The sequence below is a fragment of the Spinacia oleracea genome, chromosome 5 (genome assembly GCF_020520425.1).
Source record: "Spinacia oleracea cultivar Varoflay chromosome 5, BTI_SOV_V1, whole genome shotgun sequence".
NCBI classification, from domain to species: Eukaryota; Viridiplantae; Streptophyta; class Magnoliopsida; order Caryophyllales; family Amaranthaceae; genus Spinacia; species Spinacia oleracea.
Genome location: NC_079491.1, coordinates 36,249,135 through 36,266,337, shown reverse-complemented (window position 1 = coordinate 36,266,337; position 17,203 = coordinate 36,249,135). Strand labels below are relative to the sequence as shown.

The 17,203-nt window shown below is 36.7% G+C and overlaps 1 long non-coding RNA gene across 1 annotated transcript; it reads right to left on the bottom strand.

Moving 5' to 3' along the window:
- Positions 1-1,434: 1,434 nt before the first annotated feature.
- LOC130460804 (uncharacterized) lies at positions 1,435-2,861 on the bottom strand. The gene is made up of 3 exons (XR_008920913.1): positions 2,638-2,861; positions 2,203-2,339; positions 1,435-1,661 (listed from the first exon to the last, which is right to left on the bottom strand). It is a non-coding gene; the product is annotated as an uncharacterized lncRNA (long non-coding RNA).
- Positions 2,862-17,203: the final 14,342 nt, after the last annotated feature.

The window sequence follows — 17,203 nt, the reverse complement described above, 5'->3', positions numbered from 1 at the left end:
GTAAACTCATAAAAACATAAAAGAACAATCCGTGCAGATATAATAAAAAAACCAATAAAGAATCAAAGGAACAGTAACTATTAAAATGAACAATAAAAATAGAGTAAACGAACACAAAAGGTGACCGAAAAGAACACTATGACTTAAAGAACAATCAATGAAGAGTTAAAAGAACAATCAATAAAGAACAATCAGTGTTTATTTGAAAAGCTAAATATAATAAAAAGGAACGTCTCAATACGTATTCTAAACATGTTCATTTGATACTGAAAAATGTTCTTCTGAAATGATACAATGTTCTTTTCTGCAAACAGACAAAATCAACGTATATTCCTTAAATATAATAGTTATTACAGAATCAGTTTCACCACATAAATGAAATAAATGCGAAATCAACGAAAAAAACCAATTCGTAACCTTCATTATCAACAATCACCAAAATCAACGAAGAATGAGATTCAAAATTAAATTAATCAAACTAATTACAATCACAAAAAACATAAAAAGTACGATTATTATGAAATCGAAATCATAAAATCAAAGAAAAATGCAACTCGTTATTACAAATTGAAAGAATACCTTCGTAACTCTGATTTTCAGCTGAAGAATTCAGATGACAAGAAGAAGAATCATTCGAAATTGATGTTGAAACAGAGAAATCATGGAATATTTGAGAATTTTCCATCAGTTTCTCTCTCTAAAAAAATTTATGCACAAATGTAAGCTTTCTCTCTCCTATTCACACTTTTTGAATTCAAAATTATGAAGCCCAGACATATAAATACCCGCAAAAAGGAGCGAACAACAAAAAAAATCGCGAAAACTAAACAGGGAAGAACAGAGCACATGATGTTCTTTTGTATTGTGAGACTTGTTCTTTTTAACTGCAGAATTAATGAAAATACGCGTTTTGTTTTAAAATGTTTGCGTTTTAATCCCGATGCACCTAGATCTAGGTGCACACGCCTGCACCATCGAAATTGCGTTAGACGCGTTCTCCAACTCAACGCGCTATAAAGTTTATAAAACGGATAAAAGAAGCGTTTTATATACCTAGTCATAAAGTACAGTAATAAGAGATAAGCGTCCTCTATTCCTTTCCTAAAATCATAAAATGAAGAAGGAATATAGAACGGTTAACGTACATAACCGTCTCCTATACTTCATAATAAAGCGCGTCTTTCGTACATAACCGTCCTCTATTCTTCCTATTAAATATTGAGATATAGAACATCTTCCGTACATAGGCGTACTATATACTTCCTGTTTAATATTAAAATAGAAAGCATTTTCCTTACACAACCGTTCTATATTCTACCCTTTTTTTAATATTATTCAAAAATAGTAACACACGCATCCCTAAATTAATGCAGTTCAAGATAGACAATATATTTTCAAGTAACTATGGAATATTGATATTATACAATACCAAAATAAAAATTCAAAATTCAAATATGACTATTTTATTGCTCCCATGAAATATATTTACAATTTTATCTTATACAATGCTCGTAGTAGAATACAAAATATGAACAATGGTAAATAATGGATAGTGGATTCACAATAATAAGAATGTTGTGAAATCATGAAGAACTCCGATTGAAAAATAGAAAAATTAATTTGCTTGACATCTTTGGCATTGTCTTTGGATTTTGACAGACCTGCAATGACATCAAAGACCCGGAAAGAAAAGGAAAAATGTCAGTGCAACATATAATAAAAAAAATTAATAACTAGAAAAATCAAATACGAAGTATGTACGAATGTACGATTAATAACCCCCCGCATAGATCTAATCGAAAAACTAAAGGAAATGGAAAGACTTAACAAGATCTAAAATCATTAACAATCGCAAAAATCCAAAACAAGTCGCAAGATTCATAATCAATCACAATGAATTGAGCTCCCAATTCATTTTAAAAAAGTACACATTTGCAGACCACAAATCTGAAATAAGGAAAAGACTCAAAGTTACTCCAATGAAAGAAAATCTAAACACACAATACTTCTACTTTGTATTTTATTACTAAAGCAATTCATGTGACTTTACATGGTGACTCGATTAATTTAAAGTAATAGACTTAAAGAAAAATGCAAATAGATCTACTAATAATCAAAAACAATCATTACATAAATATTTTGTTCATTCATAACATTCAAAAAATTCCAACGAAAATTCAAACCTAGAATAGAAAAACTCACCTACATTTTGGAACTTTTCCGCCGATAAAAATGAGGTCGAAGAAATTGAAAACTGACCGCATATGTCAACAAAACTCGCTACGAGTCCGAAAAATCAAGAATTCGGTATCTTTTTTCACCCCCGCGTTTAGATCTGTCTAAAAGAAAATCAATTTAAATACATTAATTCATGGAATTCATTCGACGGTGATTCTACCTGTAGTAGTGTAATTCGATTTAATTCTTGCTCCGTCTATGTATTCATCAAACGGGCAATGCTTCTGGTAAATTAATTCGACGTGATATAACAAGAATTCCTTACTTTTTTTTATTTTTTTGTCAATAAACAAGCTAGAATTCCTTAGAGATATATTACAAATAGATAACAAAAAATTTCGTAATCCCTAGGTTATTTGTAGAATGAATACTATGAAAAACAAAATTGAGAATACTAACCTCAAATTAACGAAAGTTGCGGGACACACGACATTCACCGGAGTTTGGAAGGCGGTGGATAAAGGCGGTGCACCGGAGTTGGTGGTAAATGGAGGAGATCGGTGAAAGGTTCGGTAGGAACGGCTGTGCTTAGTTTTTGCTGGAGTTTACTTTTGAGAGTTTATGTGAATGATTCTTTTTGGGGTTTAGATCTGAAGATGGATATGCAAGTATGGAGCCCCCTATGCGGCTATAACAATACAAGTACGGAGCAATTAATTACCTTAAAAAAAGTACAAATTATTAATTAAGTTTCTCTTTTTATAATTTTTTTTTTAAAAAGCTAGAATACACAAAGGTTATATCAAGTATTTTAATTTAACTTCCCTAAAAAAAAGGTATTTTAATATGATTATTCATTTTTTTTAATTATGGTAACGGATATAAGACAGTTGGGTAAGATAACCGTTCTCTATTCTTTTTTCACACAACGGTTATAAGAGAAATGCATACTCTATTATTCTACAAAACGCTTAACTAACTTAACCGTTCTATATTCAGCGTATCGTATTCCAACTTTTGTAGTAGTGATACGAGGTATTACAGTATACCCTCCTTAAAAGAAGTTTCGTCCCGAAACTTGGGTTCGGAAATCCAAAATTTCAACTCAACTTGAGACTTTCTGAGACTTTTAATACGTTCATTTACAAAAGTTTTAAGTTGTTGTACTCTTTACATGATTAAACAGGACAATAATAAGTGCAAATTCAATATAAAGCACTAATTTAAGCATAAAATAGGGGAAAACAAGGTAAAAAGCGCGAAATTCTACCGCACTCTACCCCCTTAAAAGACACGAGTTACGACCCCGTAACTCAACTAACCTCGGGAAAAGCTCGGGATATTTCTTTCTCATTTCGTCCTCCGCTTCCCAAGTGGCTTCCTCAGATTCTTGATTAGACCACAACACTTTGACAATTTTCACATCTTTAGTACGCGTACTACGCACTTTGCTATCAAGGATTTTGACAGGTCTTTCCTCAAAGGTTAGACTTTGGTCTAATTCTATGGTCTCTGGTTGCAACACATGCGATTTATCCGGGATATATTTCCTTAACTGAGATATGTGGAACACATTATGCACTCTATGCAAGTCCATAGGCAAGGCTAGTCTATAAGCTACCTTTCCGATTCTTTCTAAGATCTCATGTGGGCCTATGTACTTAGGGCTTAACTTCCCTTTCTTCCCAAATCTCATGACACCTTTCATTGGTGACACTTTGAGCAACACTTTATCACCTATGTTGAACTCTTCATCCCTACGTTTCAAGTCTGCATAACTCTTTTGGCGATCCTGCGCCGCTTGAATCTTTGATTGGATGGTCCGGATTTGGTTCATGGTGCCCTCTATCATTTGAGGTCCCAACACTACGGTTTCACTAATATCGTTCCAACAAAGTGGACTTCTACACTTTCGTCCATACAAAGCCTCAAATGGTGCCATTCCAATGCTAGCATGATAGCTATTGTTATAGGAAAACTCAATCAAATCTAGGCTATCTTCCCAACTTCCTTGGAAATCAATAACGCATGCCCGAAGCATGTCCTCCAGGGTTTGGATAGTCCTTTCAGTTTGGCCATCCATGGCTGGGTGGAAGGCTGTACTCATTTTCAATGTCGTACCAAAGCTCTTCTGCACACTTTTCCAGAAATTCGAAAGAAACCTTGAATCTCTATCTGATACGATATCCTTAGGAACTCCATGTAACCTCACCACATTCTTAATGTAGGCTTTAGCAAGTTGTTCCATTTTCCAGGTTTCCTTCATTGGTATAAACACTGCTGACTTGGTCAACCTATCTACCACAACCCAAATTGTATCATTCCCAGTCTTTGACTTAGGTAAACAAGTGACAAAGTCCATAGAAATACAGTCCCATTTCCAGCTTGGAATCTCTAAAGGTTGGACCTTCCCTTGAGGTCTCCTATGCTCAATTTTAACCTTCTGACAAGTCAAACATCTAGCCACAAATTCAGCCACTTCGTTCTTCATCCTTGGCCACCAATAGACCTTTTTCAAGTCCTTATACAACTTGTCACCCCCTGGGTGCACAGAATATGGCGTATTATTCCCTTCTTTCATCAATCTCTCTTTCAGTCCTCCACACTTTTGAGGCACGCACCACCTGCCTTTGTACCTCAAACTTCCATCATCATGGATTCGGAATTCTAACTCCTTACCTTGCGAAATCTTTTCCTTGATTCGCTCCAACTTTACATCACCAGCTTGATTCTCTCTAATCTTATCAAATATTGACGGTTGGATGGTTAAGGCATTCATTATTACCACAAGGCTTTCACCACTTACTATTTCAAGGTTCAAACGCTGCATGTCCTTACATAGCTCGTTAGCAACTACTAACGCATTGACACTATGACTTGATTTCCTACTCAAGGCATCCGCAACTACATTGGCTTTTCCCTCATGGTACTGGATATCCAAATCATAGTCCTTAATTAACTTCAACCACCTTCGTTGGCGCATATTCAAATCCTTCTGTGTGAAGATGTACTTCAAACTCTTGTGGTCCGTAAATATCCTACACTTCACACCATACAGATAGTGTCTCCATATCTTCAATGCAAATACTATAGCTGCTAGCTCTAAATCATGGGTAGGGTAATTGGATTCATATGGCTTCAATTGCCTTGATGCATACGCAATAACCTTCCCGTTTCGCATCAATACACACCCTAAACCATTCTTAGAGGCGTCACTATACACATCGTATGCACCACTCTCATCTGGTAAGGTTAACACTGGCGCGGTTGTCAATTGCGTCTTTAAGGCTTGGAATGCTTCCTCACACTGGTCACTCCATTCAAACTTGGTTTCCTTCTTCATCAAGGTAGTCATGGGCTTGGCTATCCTAGAGAAGTCTTGCACAAATCGTCTATAGTAGCCAGCTAATCCCAGAAAACTACAAATGTCAGTCACACTCTTGGGTGTAGGTGAAGGAAATAATGCCCTTGGTCCAAGTATGCATTCTATGTTAAGTCTAATAAATGCGGTTCAGTATTAATTAACAAGTTAATAATTCAGTGAGATCAAGTGAGCTGAATGCCTAGCTAGAGGCCGCTTCAGTTCAAGTGGAATTAATGATATTAATCCACAGCTTACTCTTGACTGAACCCGTAGGGTCACACAAATAGTACGTAAACGGATCAAGTATTTAATGGCATTAAATACTCCATCTATGAATATTCGGGACCGACGGATCTTGGTTTCAATGGGAGCTAAGATCGTCACAGGCAAGAAATGAATACTCCGGAAACGATGATATTGCCGGAAACGGAAATATGGATCGTATCGGAAATATAAATATTATCCAAGTCGTAGATGTTGCCGGAAACGGAAACATGGTACGTATCGGAAAATATTATCGGAAATGGAAATATTGCCAGAATCGGAAATATTGCCGGAAACGGAAATATTGTCAGAATCGGAAATATTACCGGAATCGGAAAATAATTCCGGAAACGGAAATATTAAATATTTGTTCGAAACGGAAATTAATTCCGGAATCGGAAATATTAAATATTGTTCGTATCGGAAATGAATTCCGGAATCGGAAAATTTAATCGGAAGCGCATCGTACGAATAAGCATCGGACGAGGCCTGTCGGACGAGGCCCAGCACGAAGCCAGGCCATCGCCCAGCAAGCCAAGCGCGCCGCACAAACAGCCACGCCAGGCCCAGCGCAAGGCCAGGCCCAGCAGGCTGCACAGCGCGCACAGCACGCGCAGCGCGCGCGGGCGCTGCGTGGGCTGCTGCTCGCGCGCACGCATGGGGGCCCATCGTGGCTGCCGTGCGTGTGTGTGCAAGTGTTTGTGTTCGTGCACGTTTCCTAAAACATGCAGAGTTCGGTTAATGATTAAATTCCTAATTCTATTTGATAAATTAATTAAATTAGAGTTCTTGTAGGATTCTAGGTTTAATTAATTTGTATCTGAATAGGATTTCGATTCCCTTTCAATACCCCTATAAATATGAGGCTAGGGCTCACAATTTATAACAAGTTTCAAAGTATTCAAAAAGTGAGTTTTTGAGAGAAAACTAAAACACACATCTTGCTCATAAAAGTGCCGAAATTTTCTAGTACCTTAAGGGCGATTCTAGTTGGTCAATCTTAAGGCGGATCCGGACGTGCTGTGGACTATCTACGGAGGGACGACACTTGGAGTCCTAAAGACTTGTTCTTGTTCGGTTCGGGCGCAGCTAGGGAGGGCACGCAACAAAGAGTATGCATCTAAATTATGCTATATGATTATGTGTAAATAATATGTTGTCCTGGGTTAATGGTTGTTTCCGCATGATCTATGTAATGTCATATGTATCATAACCTAACAGTGTTATCACGAGCCCCTTATTATTTTCATAATCTAAATTGCATAAACATGGTTAAATATTACAAATTTGCAAGAATTAAAAGGGGTGATTAATTTTCGTAATTGTTAATTAATTGCAAATTGCGTTTATTTAATTATACGTACGCAGTTTTTCGGCAGTTTCTTCGTTACTCATCCGTATTGAGTGATTTTTGTGTCAATTCCGCATGTAAAAGGCATTCTAAAATTTTGACAAAAATAATATTTTTCTGCCGAACCCAGAATTCTCAAATTCGAAGCCTAACTATGACTTTTCGAAGGTTTTAGTTTTTCGAATGCAAAATTTCGTAAATTTAAGATGTTAAATTAAATATTTGCGATTCTTGTTGATAAATCTTGAATTTTTGATTGACCTACTGCATATGTTTAACAAGTTTGAATGCCTAGTCTTGTTAATTATGCAATCTAATTTGTAATTATGATTAATTTGTTGAAAATTAGAATAATTTAGAATTAATTTGATTTTCATAATTAATTGTAATTTAATTAGAAACCTATGATTAAAAACCACCATAAAAATTGTAAATTTATGATAAATTTTAAATTTTTATGACCTAGACTTGAATCCATAACAATCGGAAATCAATTGGATAATGAATTTTCGATTTTTCGCCCTAAAATTATGAAATTAATATTATTTATTAATTTGTCATTAATTTTAAATATAAATTTTAAATTTTTATGCGATTCGTTCATAAAACTTGCACGCACGAAGCAATGGACGCTTCGTGTTACCCTTAAGGGGTGTTGTATAATGCGGGCATGCGACGGCGAGCAAGGGAGCTCGTCGCCCGTGCGGCACGAATGCAATGAGCAAGGGCGTAGTGCACGAGCACAAGGCAGCAGCCCTGCCTTGTGTCGTGTGCCACGAGCAATGGACGAATGGGCATGGGCGAAGGGCGAGCCAAGGCAGTCGCGTGTGGGCAGCAAGCGAGCTGCGCCACAACGCGCGCTGCCTCGCACAAGAGCGCGCAGCGAGCGCGCAGCGAGCGCAAGCTCGCGTGCCACGAGCGCTGCGCCCAGCATTGCTCGCGCGCACAGCCAGCATTGCTCGCGCGCACAGCGAGCGATGTCGCCCGCCCAACGAGCGATGTCGCGCGCCCAGCGAGCGATGGCTCGCGCGCCCAGCGAGCGATGTCGCGCGCCCAGCGAGCGATGTCGCGCGCGCACTGCGAGCGATAGCTCGCGTGCGATGAGCGCTGGCGCGCGCAGCGAGCACCAATGCGTGCGGAGGCTTGCGATGGGGATGCAGCAGCTATGCGACGAGCGCATGGGCTGCGCGCACATGGCCAGCAATGGCTGTGTGCGTGCGGCCCATGGGCGTGCAACGCGTAGGGTGTTTGCGTTACGATTAAAGATCGTTTTGAATGTTTAATTTGAAAATTCCAGTTCACGTAATTTTAATTAATTTTAAAATTAATAATTTAAATTATTTTCTTGGATTTTAATTTTGAATATTGTAATTATAATAAATTTTATTTATTCTAATTATTTTACTAAAATTAAAATCATGAATTAATTTAAATACGACTGAAATTAAATTAAACTTTTTGGATTCAATTATAAATTTATATGAGCTTTAAATTTTAATTAAATTTGTATGTTTCCGGTTAGACTAGAAATACATTTTTATGTTTAAAATTAGTAAAGCATATGAATTTATTGGTTTAAGTGGGAGCGCTTTTTAGTCATAAACTCTTGATTAGGTCTACAAATCCTTAAGGTTAAAACAACTTGATTAGAATTAATAAGGACTGAATAATTGGTAGATTATTGGTGCCCTTGATTAATTGCTGCAAATGTTTACGTGATGCATAATGTGTTTTACTAACCAGCTATGTGGGCCATTCATGATAATGAATGGGTGAATGGTATATATTGTATATGTACTGTTTTGCAGGTTATGAAGTGACTAGTATGGCCCAAATAGGATAGAAAATATGGTCTGCGTACCATTAATTTGAATGTAATTGGTCTAAAGTACCAAAGTTATTTTTCAATTCAAATATGGTCTGCGTACCATCAAATAGTTGTAATTAGTTATAGCTTATCCTATTTGAAGAAAATGGTGCCTCCCACGGAGATTTTCAAGACGGACTTTGAAGTCAAAGCTTCAAGATGAAGTCGGGCCATACTAGATCACATTTATCTTATGCATGTTTTAAGTTATTTATTGTTTTAAATATGTCTTAAAATGCATGAGATCAAAAGCTTGATTATGTTGCATGATTAAGGATTTTAGTTCACTTAAAATCTAACCAACATAGTAAGAGCCTTAAGTTCCAAACTTAAAAAATTGAGTTAAAAGGTGCCATGCCAAAATATACACTTGCTTGGATATCCTTTACATCAATCTAGTAATAGTTTTCGCTCAGCGAGGTGTTACTTATTGGTCCTAAAGGGGCAAGGTACACAAATAATTGTGAGTACATGTTAGTTTTGGTGAAACTCAACGATATAAGTAAGGAGTCCTTTTATGTCGTGGAAAATTCGATAGGTTTACCTAATAAGTTCTTAGACGTACCTATCAACCAAGAGTAGTTTCTAGACTATTAGCAAAAGGCTTTTGCTTACCTAAAATGTTTTAGGATTAAATCGACAAACTGTGCTTAGTTCTTCAATGATTTTAGGGTCTTGGAATCATTTTATTCACACCTGCCGGAACACATAATTCGAATAAAATGCTAATAACTTGTTTGAATTGCATGGTTGCTTTAATTTCAAGTTATTATTCATGATAAATGTTTAGACTTTGCATGCTTCAATGTATGTTTTAATTATTGTTTATAATTAAATATCTTGCACTGCAATAAATCCTTTTAGAAAGGTAACAGTAAATTTCCTCGATTGGTAGTGAATCCAAGAACGATTCACGGAAAAGAGAGAAAGTGAGCAATTTAAAATGTACGTTTCTTATATCGACTTTTATGGTTGTTTTCGAATATCAAATTCGAATGGCAAACCAATTGGTGCTTGTGAATTCAAAATACACTGTAGTTTTGAGATCATAAAGCATTGAGCTTAAACGCTCAGCTTTACCAATGGTTAACAACCTAATATCTTTGTCCATTTAATTCTCGAATGAGTCTAGTCCCTAGACATTCGAATAGATCAATGCTTAGAGAACTTTAGAAGCTTCTGGTAAGATCATCTAGTTGAAACTTAATATTCAACATAAATTAAATGTTAAGAACCTTGTTGGGGTGACATTGGACATGTCTAACAAGTATAAAAGTCAACACTAAAGAATTCAATTCTTAAGACTATAAGAAAGGGTACAAGAAATAGGAAGACAAAGGAACACATGAAAGGAATTTACGATTCCGTTTCTACCTATAAGTTTATGTTTAAAGAGAGGTGACCTAGCAATCAAACTTCCTTGGTATCATATACCGCTTGAGGTTCTTACTTCGATAATAACTCAAACAATGGAAGCTAGGATACACTAATGACCTACAAGTGGGAAATGAAGCATGGCAATGCTACATTAGTTGTAGGGTCATCTAGTTTGTTTTAAGTCCTTTCAAAGGCTGGAACTTAATGGCTATTTTGTTCCATAATCAGCATACCTAAATTTCTGCTTCAAACACAGAAAGACTCACATTCAGAAGAACAAAAACAATGCTTGATTGTTTGTTTATTTGAATGAAATGGTCAATTACAGAATGAGTCAATATGCTTGATTAAAACAAACAACTCTTTAAAGAACTTTACTAGGTTCAAATCAACCCCTTGATTTGAGTTCCACGAATCTTTGGCATTGTTGCTTAGACCATATCAATAAGTTAACATTCAAAAAATTCTATTTTGATGGAATTTTGAAAGTTGATTGATTTCTAGATCATTCAAGACAACTAGTCTTACTTGTTGAAAGTAACAAAAGATATGAACTATTGTTAGAACGCCTAGACAATAGAGTTCAAAGCTAAAGAAAGGTTTTATGACTTTATTATTTCACATGGATTTGAGTGAATATAGGTTTATTTACTCAAATGTGATATAAGTTGAATCTGTTTGGCTAGTTCAAAGATTCAGAAGTATAAAATCCACTTGGCAAGAAATCATAAAGATCTAGGTTAGATCATGTTGATGATTACTTGAGACCAAATATGATCATCAATGATTGTGTGTTGTAATTTCACAATCTAGCTCCATAAGATATGGCATATCTAAGTTGGAATGATCGAAGTCGATTAGTACTTGATTCAATCAATGATGGATCATAAAGACTTTTCCTATAATTTCTAAAACAAAATGCTCAACTACCACCAAACTAAACCAAATTCGTCAAAGCTATTGAAAAGTAATTTCAGTATAACTTTTCATAAAATATATCTAGAGAGTTCCTAAACTCAGTGGGAGCTTAGTGTTTGTCATTCGACAAACTAAAGCCCAAGTATAGATATATGTTTCATTGTGATTTATTCAAATGAGACACAAGGGTATTGTTTCTACCACGAATTTTTGAGAACATAATGTTTGTTTGCTCGAAATGATGTCCTTTTGTAGATTCGTTTCCAAAATGACAAGTGGGAGAAAATAGACCTCGAAAGTCTTCGAGGCGAACAACAAACATAAACGGACATTCCGGAGGCTTTTCGAAGTGCTTCAGAAAACCCGAACGTATTCTTTAAAGACTTTAGAAGTGGCTTTAAAGAATAGACATCTCTTAGAAGACTTTACAAGTGCTTCAAGGAGAACAGAATATTCAAAGGACTTTCAAGTGGCTATTGATATTCTATTGTTTGATGTTCTATACCCAAGTAGGCATAGAATTCAAGTCACTGAAACTATGAGATTCTTCTATTAGATAGTGAAGAAACATAGAGATCAGGTCAATGAAACAATGAGATTCTTCTATTAAATAGTGAAGAAACCTACAACTTGCAGTCAAACTATTATCATATAGATTAATGAGTTTGTGACTTGTAAGAAAGCTATGACGAAATATAGATTCCCTAAAATGGTTAGAGGCCATATATAGACTATATGTTTAAATGGTTAGAGGCCATAAAACATACTCAATGTTTTGATGACAAAATTAAAATTTTGTTGATTTGCAAGAATAGTTTCACATCTATTGGTTGCAAGTTTGTTTTAAGGATAAAAACCATCAAACATGAAATTGTGTTCACACGCAAAGCTAGATTAGTTGCTAAAGGTTACAAGCAAATTCATGACATGGATTGTGTTGAAACCTCATGCATAATCGTAATGCTCAAGTCTATAAATCAAGCAATGATTGCATATTGGTACATATGGCAATTGGATGACAAAACATATTCCTCAATCAAATGTTGGAAGAAAACTATGTACATGGTATGTCATAGGATTTGTGGATCCAAATAAATGCTTGAAAAGAAAAGCTAGTTTATAAAATCTAAGTACAGATTTAAGCAAGCAATTGGGAATTGGAACTGTATTTTAGTGAAACTAATAAGTATTTTAGTTTCATAAAATATACATGATTCTTATAGATATATAAGAAGTTTAGTGGGAGTACATAAAACTTAATTGGTCCTATGTGTATCACACACATATCTCTCTATTGTGAAATAACATTCAAATGCTAATAACTTAGGTTTGAAATTATTCATCAATGTTGGACCAAGGCGAAACTTAGTGCATACTGGGTATTAAGATCTATTTACAAAGATCTTATGATATTGTTTTGGATTAAGTAATGGCATTTATTAAATCAAACACGAAAGACTCCATTGGAGATATTCGACCCATATGAATAAATCTAAGTAAAGGATGTTTGAACTATGTATAAGCATTTACTAAGTTAAACATCAAAGAGTCTAAATGAGATTCTTAACCTATATTATATGTCAAAGAATTTAGCTGAATTTAGTATCTACTGAAACTAGATAAGCTAAAGTTACATGAATAGAATTCAATTGGGAAATATTCTGCAAAAGAATTTATCATGTATGATATAATATGAGGATCGCCAAAAACGTATCGTATGACTTTAGGCATGACGAACATATACCAATCTCTATTGATCTAAGTAAAGATCAACTAGATTGAGATCAAGAATACTTATGGTACTTGAAAAGGTACATAGGAATAGTTCTTGATTCAAGGAAATAAGGATATGCTAAATATTGATGCTGCACGCATAAACACTGGCAAAGGATCAAGCAAGACCCTTTGGAGTTAACCATTGACAAGGACGAGCTATAGAGCATTGTGTTTTGAAAATGGCAACATGGATTGGAGACCATGAGTTGTTGCGTGGGAAATTAAAATAATAATTTCCATGTTCTAAGATATAGTTGGAGAATCTTCCACATATCTATGAACTGTCTGGATAGGTAAATCCAAACAAAGCATCACTAGCAACCTATACAGTTGAAGTAAAAGTAATTATTGCCTAAGAAGCAATAAAACAGGGTTGTTTAAAGTTCTTCACTGAACTTGGGTAGATCACCTATCTGCTGGCTTGATGGTTCTTCATTGAAAAATGCGTAGAACCACTCTTGAAGCAAGAAAAACGTCTGCTAACTTGATGGTTCTTCATTGAAAAATGAGTAAAACCACCATCGAAGTAAGAAAGACTAGATCACATAATAAACAAACTCGAAAAGATCTTATCATCATATCTCGAAGAACATTCGGTGAAAAGGATATTAAGATTGGCAAAGCATGATAACTAAACCTATGCAACAAGTGAGAAGCAACACTCACATTGTAGCACTGGAAATCAAGCATAGCTTTGAATTCCATGAACTGTTTTAAAGATGGGTTTGAGGCCCATGGTTGTAAAACATTGGGGTTGAACATTTATCATATATGAAATGAATTTTCATATTCCATTTAATCTTGGTTTAGTATTAAATGATGAGTCCCTTCAATTTGACGATATATTCAAGATAGACTGTCAGGACCAGTCCTGTGACTAAGAAATGTCTATCAAGTGAACTTGAATGTCAAAGGTTGAAAATGGTCCCTAGTCGGAGTTTTCTATAAAATCGGACGCATAGAAAACGTTAGACGACTAGAATGCAAGATGACTAGTAGTTCTGTTTCTTGAACTATGTGGACATGGCAATGTCATAATCATTTGCATAGATACTTACTTTGGGAAGACTAGTATCGGACAAGACCTATGAAACTTTACTGTAAGAGATGAAAATCTGTCATGAGTAAATTTCATTAAATTATTAGACACTAAATCCTCAATACCTGAGTGATTTGAGATTACTTGTTTGAGAACTGGTTGCTTTGACGTTGACCAACCGTCGCACCGTAAAAGGAGGCTATAAAGGCAACGCTCAGGTAATCACCTATCAAACGAAGTCTAATCTCAAGATCGCAAGATTGGGATTGTCCTCCCATAAATCGGGATGAGATGCTTAAAAGTTGTACAAGGCCACTCGGAGAGCTAGAAACTGTGAAATGCATGGCCGTGCTCGGATGAATCATAGGCTATGATTATCTGTTTATTTGATCAGTTGAACTCTGAAACCGAGGAACACCTCTGGACATAATAAGGATGACAACTCTTACCTTATGTTCAAGAGCAAGCATCGAGCGACAAAGGAATTAGGAAATGCACACTTGTCCCTAAGGACAAGTGGGAGACTGAAGGAAATAATGCCCTTGGTCCAAGTATGCATTCTATGTTAAGTCTAATAAATGCGGTTCAGTATTAATTAACAAGTTAATAATTCAGTGAGATCAAGTGAGCTGAATGCCTAGCTAGAGGCCGCTTCAGTTCAAGTGGAATTAATGATATTAATCCACAGCTTACTCTTGACTGAACCCGTAGGGTCACACAAATAGTACGTAAACGGATCAAGTATTTAATGGCATTAAATACTCCATCTATGAATATTCGGGACCGACGGATCTTGGTTTCAATGGGAGCTAAGATCGTCACAGGCAAGAAATGAATACTCCGGAAACGATGATATTGCCGGAAACGGAAATATGGATCGTATCGGAAATATAAATATTATCCAAGTCGTAGATGTTGCCGGAAACGGAAACATGGTACGTATCGGAAAATATTATCGGAAATGGAAATATTGCCAGAATCGGAAATATTGCCGGAAACGGAAATATTGTCAGAATCGGAAATATTACCGGAATCGGAAAATAATTCCGGAAACGGAAATATTAAATATTTGTTCGAAACGGAAATTAATTCCGGAATCGGAAATATTAAATATTGTTCGTATCGGAAATGAATTCCGGAATCGGAAAATTTAATCGGAAGCGCATCGTACGAATAAGCATCGGACGAGGCCTGCCGGACGAGGCCCAGCATGAAGCCAGGCCATCGCCCAGCAAGCCAAGCGCGCCGCACAAACAGCCACGCCAGGCCCAGCGCAAGGCCAGGCCCAGCAGGCTGCACAGCGCGCACAGCACGCGCAGCGCGCAGCGCGCGCGGGCGCTGCGTGGGCTGCTGCTCGCGCGCACGCATGGGGGTCCATCGTGGCTGCCGTGCGTGTGTGTGCAAGTGTTTGTGTTCGTGCACGTTTCCTAAAACATGCAGAGTTCGGTTAATGATTAAATTCCTAATTCTATTTGATAAATTAATTAAATTAGAGTTCTTGTAGGATTCTAGGTTTAATTAATTTGTATCTGAATAGGATTTCGATTCCCTTTCCATACCCCTATAAATATGAGGCTAGGGCTCACAATTTATAACAAGTTTCAAAGTATTCAAAAAGTGAGTTTTTGAGAGAAAACTAAAACACACATCTTGCTCATAAAAGTGCCGAAATTTTCTAGTACCTTAAGGGCGATTCTAGTTGGTCAATCTTAAGGCGGATCCGGACGTGCTGTGGACTATCTACGGAGGGACGACACTTGGAGTCCTAAAGACTTGTTCTTGTTCGGTTCGGGCGCAGCTAGGGAGGGCACGCAACAAAGAGTATGCATCTAAATTATGCTATATGATTATGTGTAAATAATATGTTGTCCTGGGTTAATGGTTGTTTCCGCATGATCTATGTAATGTCATATGTATCATAACCTAACAGTAGGCCATTCACTAACAGCTTTAATCTTAGCAGGGTCAACTGCCACTCCTTCTTTAGATACAAAGTGTCCCAAAAATGCAACTCTTTCCAACCAAAACTCACACTTTGAGAATTTGGCATACAACTGGTTATCTCTCAAGGTACTCAACACCGATCTCAAGTGTTCCGCATGATCTTCTTCGCTCTTCGAATACACTAGGATGTCATCTATGAAAACCACTACGAACTTGTCCAAATAGGCATGGAATACACGGTTCATTAAGTCCATAAATATTGTAGGGGCATTGGTTAACCCAAAAGGCATAACAGTGAACTCATAATGTCCGTATCTAGTTCTGAATGCGGTCTTTGGTATGTCGTGGTCAGTGATCCTCAATTGATGATAACCCAAACGCAAATCGATCTTTGAAAAGATTCCTACTCCTTTTAGTTGGTCAAATAGGTCTTCTATCCTAGGTAATGGATATTTGTTCTTGATTGTGACCTTATTGAGCTCCCTGTAGTCTATACAGAGCCTCATACTTCCATCCTTTTTCTTCACAAACAACACTGGTGATCCCCAAGGCGATGCACTTGGCCTAATATAGCCTTTCGCCAATAGATCCTCTAGTTGGCCTTTTAACTCATTCATTTCTGCTGGAGCCATTCTATAAGGTGCTTTTGAAATAGGGGCGGTTCCAGGCACTAAATCTATGGTAAAGTCAATAGGTCGATTGGGAGGCATCCCCGGAATCTCTTCTGGAAATACATCAAGGAATTCCTTGACTACTGCAATATCCTCAGGCTGATCCTTGATCACATGCTCTAGGTTCCTCACATTACATAAGAAGGTTGGGTTCCCTTTACTGACTAGCTTCACGAGTTCCATTGCCGTGATGATTCCTATGTTCTTAGGCTTACCAAAACGACGATATGACACTACTTTGCCTAGGCTAGACCTCAAGTGAACCTTCTGCTTCTCACAATCTATTTTGGCTTTGAACTTGGCCAACCAATCCATTCCTAGAATTATATTTAGCTCTCCTAACTCGAATTCGATTAGGTTAGATAAGAATACGGTCTTGGCTATGGTCATAGGCACATCTCTATGGATTTTGGTACACTTCACTATACTACCAGTAGGTATGACTATAGGTACT